General features: G+C 30.8%; 1 non-coding gene across 1 annotated transcript; it reads right to left on the reverse strand.

The window, feature by feature from the left end:
• Positions 1-4,337: 4,337 nt before the first annotated feature.
• LOC118910337 (U6 spliceosomal RNA) lies at positions 4,338-4,444 on the reverse strand. The gene has a single exon (XR_005023918.1). It is a non-coding gene; the product is annotated as a U6 spliceosomal RNA (small nuclear RNA).
• Between the last annotated feature and the right edge of the window lie 613 nt (positions 4,445-5,057).

A 5,057-nucleotide genomic window follows, 5' to 3' on the forward strand; every position in this document is an offset into this window, starting at 1 on the left:
TAAATAGTTTAAGAAAAGCATGAACAAATTGCTGAAGAGACCAGGAAAATGATGTATGAGCACATTGAGAATTCTAGAGTAGAAATGTAAAGTAAGTGAAGTAAAAAGGTTACAAATATATAAAGAATAAGACTGAGCAAAAGAACTGAGTGGAAATTAGTTTCCAAGTCCTTCCTGACAACATAGAAACCTATGATTTTACAGATCTTAGATTTTATTTTATAATTCATAACTGACCTATAAATTTACATAACTTATTTAAACTTTTTTTTTTTTTTACCTATTTAAGGGCTGAAGAAGTCTTATGTCTCAATGTGTGTGGCAGGCTAATATTTTGAAGCAGTTAAAAATGTTTCAAATAAGACTGATAGACTATGCAAGCCCTTGGCACCATGTGCTAAGACAACAGACTTCTGAATTTTATTTAAAGACATAATAATAAAAACAAAAGCTTATATGAATTCATTTATTTTAAAAATCTCTAGGTGGTGGTTACTGTTATAAGTCAGATTTTACTAATAAGTATACTGAGATTTAGATGGATACAGCTTGTGTTTTAGACAAAATGAAGCAGAAACTTGGGGTGCAGAGAAGCTGAAGGCAGAACTTATATCCTTACTATTGACTTACACTAACAGACCTTTTACTGATGTGAGAACAAAAGATCATAACCATTGCCATTATTAGTATTTGAGGACAGTCTATGACCTCTGTTCACTACAAGTGTTGTAGTAACAATAGTAATTTTGGTACTAAATACCAAATAGTAATTCAGTGTATACAGTTAAATTGTATGAATTAATGAATAAATAATTGAATGAATGACTCTATTTAGTTATTTTTGCCCAATCCCAAAATATCTGTTGGAGTTTGCCTCATTTTTATTTATCAACATACCTAATTGGATGAAGATATGTTTTTTCATTTACACTTAGCAACACTTGTCCTATTTGAGAACTTAACAATTATGGATTAGTATTTACTTTGGTCTTGGGAAGATACTAGGAAATATTCACCTGTTTTCCCTGTTTCATCAACTTATTAAGGATGTTTATTTATTAATCAACAATATAACCAACAAAAACAGCAAAAGCTAAGCTTGGGGTAGAATAATGCCAGATGTCACATAATTGTATACCTTTGGGAAAAGATGTGGAAAGTAAACCCAATTAGTTTTTCTACTAACAGTTTAATAGAACTCTATTAAAAGAGTGATAACTAATGCTTATATAAACCTTTCTGCTAGTATCTATGAATATATGCTGTGAATTCTTTCTGTTGGAGTTGAACAATTTCATATGGCTGTCCCTTAAGTATGACAGTTCATTAGCTTAAGAGAGATCTGAGAGAAATGAATGTTCTGCACCATCAGATTTTCTGTAAATTAATTCTCTCATTCTTTATTAAGGGACTCTCCATAAAAAGCTTTCCAATTATGAGTTTTACAATATTTCCTTATATGCCAAAATAAAAATAAAATATATCAATTATAGTTTGTGAGCTGAACATATTGTCAATGACTTTGTTACAGTGCTGTCTCCATTTTTTATAAATAAAATTTTCATATAAAATGCATTTGGAAGACCTATAAATCAGTTAACAGAACAGTATGTGTGTTTATTCTGTAACAAATAATAGCAGATAATTAGATCACAGTCTAATCTAAGAGTGACATTTTAAAAAATGACTTCAAAAAAATGAAGACATTTTGTTACATTTTTAAATTGAAACCCCTTTTTTTCTTTAGCCTATATCCTATGTGTGAGTTAATCTGAGCAACTTGATGAACAATTTTGCATTTTGTCATATCGAAGAACACTAATTGAAGATTAAGAATCAGCTATGTAGAATTGAAATAGCAAGTCATTACTCAAAGGAAATTCCAAATATAAAGTTGCAATAATTTATTTATGTGCAATGATTTATTTTATATATGTATTTGTGATTTTAAACCAGATTTAGTGTTCTTATGATAGAGCATTCTAAATAAAATAGTTAATCTCAAAAACAATTTATAGTAATGAATACATATTCCAGTTTATTTTGATAGATTTGATTAAGCTGAAACAGAAATTTAATCTTGTATTATACTACAAAGCTAAATTATTTGACATGCAAACACATATTTCAGATTAAAATTATATAAAGGGTTTATACTGCTCTGATGTTTATGCACAAAAATGAATAACAATAAATAAAACCACAGTTTGTTTATCCATTCATCTACTGAAGGATATCTTGGCTACTTCCAAGTTTTGTCAGTTATGAATAAAGCTACTATAAACATATGTGTGTAGGTTTTGTATAGACATGAGTTTTCCACTCTTTTGGAAAAAATACCAAACAGTGCAGTTGTTGAATCATATGGTAAAAACATAGTTAGTTTTGTAAGAAAATACCAAATTGTCTTCCAAAATGGCTGTACAATTTCCTTTTCCCATCAGCAATACCAAATTGTCTTCCAAAATGGCTGTACAATTTCCTTTTCCCATCAGCAATGTTTGAGAGTTCCTGTTGTTTCATGCTCACCAGCATTTGATATTGTCTGTAGTCTGGATTTTGGCCATTCTAATGTGTGTGTAATGTTAGCTCACTTCTGTTTTAACTTTCATTTCTCTGATGATGTATGATGTGGAGCAACTTTTCGTATGCTTATTTGCCATCTGTGTATCTCTGGTGAGGTGCCTATCAAGGTCTTTGTCTACTCATCTTTGCAACTGTGTTCTATTTTATTTGACCTTTTTTTGGTATGTTCTTTCATGTTTTATGAGTTACTGGAGGAGATCATCCCCATAGGTGGGGCTCGGAGTAAGATGTGTGACTGAAGGGATTATGTTTTCTGTCACCTGACTGAGGCTTTATGGTGTGCAGTTTAGTTTGGAAAAGTGAAACAGAAATACAATAATAATAATAATCAGATAATAGATATTTATTGAATGCTTATGAGTTTCTGTTAGTCCTCAAGATAATCTTATGTGGTAGATATTATTATACCCAATTTGTAGATGCATGACTATTAAGAGGGAAATAACTTGCCCCAAATCATGCAGATAGGATGTGATAGAGCTGTAGTGCTTCAGTTTAGCACAATGTCATACCTCTATGGGATCAACACTAAAGAATTTTTAAGCTACTTGTTCTGCCTGACACTTATTCATTCACATACCTGGAGAGTGCGGATATGCTTTACTCAAATTAACACTCAGTAAATTTGTTCATTCATGTATTAAACAAATACTTAGGTTCTGCCACAAAGACTGATATCCTAGTGGAGCTAATATTTAAATGGGAGAAAAGGCCAATATAAAACACCAAAAAATCTAGGGTATTAAGGCTCCTGAGATGGCACAGGTTCCTATGACTGAAACACAGCATAAGAATTGATGTAGCTGGAGGGAAGCCAGATGAGATTGTGTAAGGTCACATAGTCTTTATCCTTGGAAACCATGCTAGGGGATTCGGATTTTATTCACTTTTTTAAAAACCACTGAAGGAATTTGAGCAAGTGAATGATATGATGTGACATATTTTTAAGAAGACCACTATGACGGCTAAGTGGAGAACTAACCATAGAAGATTAAATTCATACTTCAGTGCTCACTGAATTATACATATCTTTAAAACTAAAATATATTCCAACAAAATCTTTCCTAGAAGTGGCAGATGCCTCCTGTAAAATGAAAGCAAATTTAAAACAAAATCTATATTTTAGACTGTTTTTAGAATCATACAGGGAAAAGTATCAGTTCTAACATCTTAAAAATACTTAACAATTAAGAGTATTTTTAGGAATTGATAAAACAAAATATATTGATCAAGAGGTATGTTTGTAACGATAGGATAACAAATATTTATGAAGTAATTATATTCAGTAGATATATTGAGATTTTGGTAATTTTAAATTAAGGTGCATATTTTGCAATATGGCAAATGAACCCTGTTTTACTATTTTATTTTAACCAAAATGTAATTCTGCTGACACTGGTTACTAAACAACAAAATAATAACAATCTTACCATATCTGTTAGTGCCACTTTGACAGTATCTATGAAAACATGGAAGTGTTTAGACATGACATTTGTATTTCAGAATTTTTTTTCATACTGAATCTTAATAGAAAAGAGATGAATAAATTCACAATATTGACTTTGTATGACTAGAAAATGAGCAAAACATTTTTCTTTCCTTCAGGCAAAAAGTTGATTCTCTTCTTGGCATTATTCTCTAGTCTTACAAATGTTCTTGTGCATAACAAGTACTTTTCCTACTGTGACTATGCAGTTTAATTAAACTTAGTTATACAACTGTATTCATGAATTTCATTCCTATCTTTTTTTTTTAATATGGAACGCTTCATGAATTTGCATGTCATCCTTGCGCAGGGGCCATGCTAACCTTCTCTGTATCGTTTCAATTTTAGTATATGTGCTGCCAAAGCAAGCACCCTATCTTTTTTTGACACTTGAAACAGATATATATGCATAAATATATATATGTATATATATATAAATTGCATTAAAACACAACTTTATTTTGTATTATTCATTAATATGCTTTATATGACAAATAGGCAGTCTAAAAAACTTTATAGTCATAAGGAATTGAGAGAATTCCACCCATTTTTAAATGATGGGTTTTTCAAACCCACATTCTTATAGAGAGTAATCTACTTTGGTCAGTCTACTGATTTGAATGTTTATTTCATTCAAACATTTCACAGTTAACACCTAGAATAATATTTGACCAAATATCTGGGTACGTCATTCCCCAGTCAAGTTGACTTATAAAGTTAATTATCACAGAAGAGTTAATTAGAAGTAATGTAGTTGTGCGGCCTTGCACTTTCTGGCACAAGGTAAATGTTAAATGGCACATATTAAATATTAACAGTAATTAACTGTAAAATAGTTATAGTTTCTTAAACATTGTCACACTGGAGTTTTCCAACCCTGGGAAAGTTCTCTCTGGATTCAGTGAGATCGAATAATAACAGTGAAATGTTGTGGTTGAAAGGATTTATACCCTGCTTTATTCTTATGGTGACAGGTCCAGTGCTA

Source organism: Manis pentadactyla, chromosome 11, assembly GCF_030020395.1.
Source record: "Manis pentadactyla isolate mManPen7 chromosome 11, mManPen7.hap1, whole genome shotgun sequence".
Taxonomy (NCBI): Eukaryota; Metazoa; Chordata; class Mammalia; order Pholidota; family Manidae; genus Manis; species Manis pentadactyla.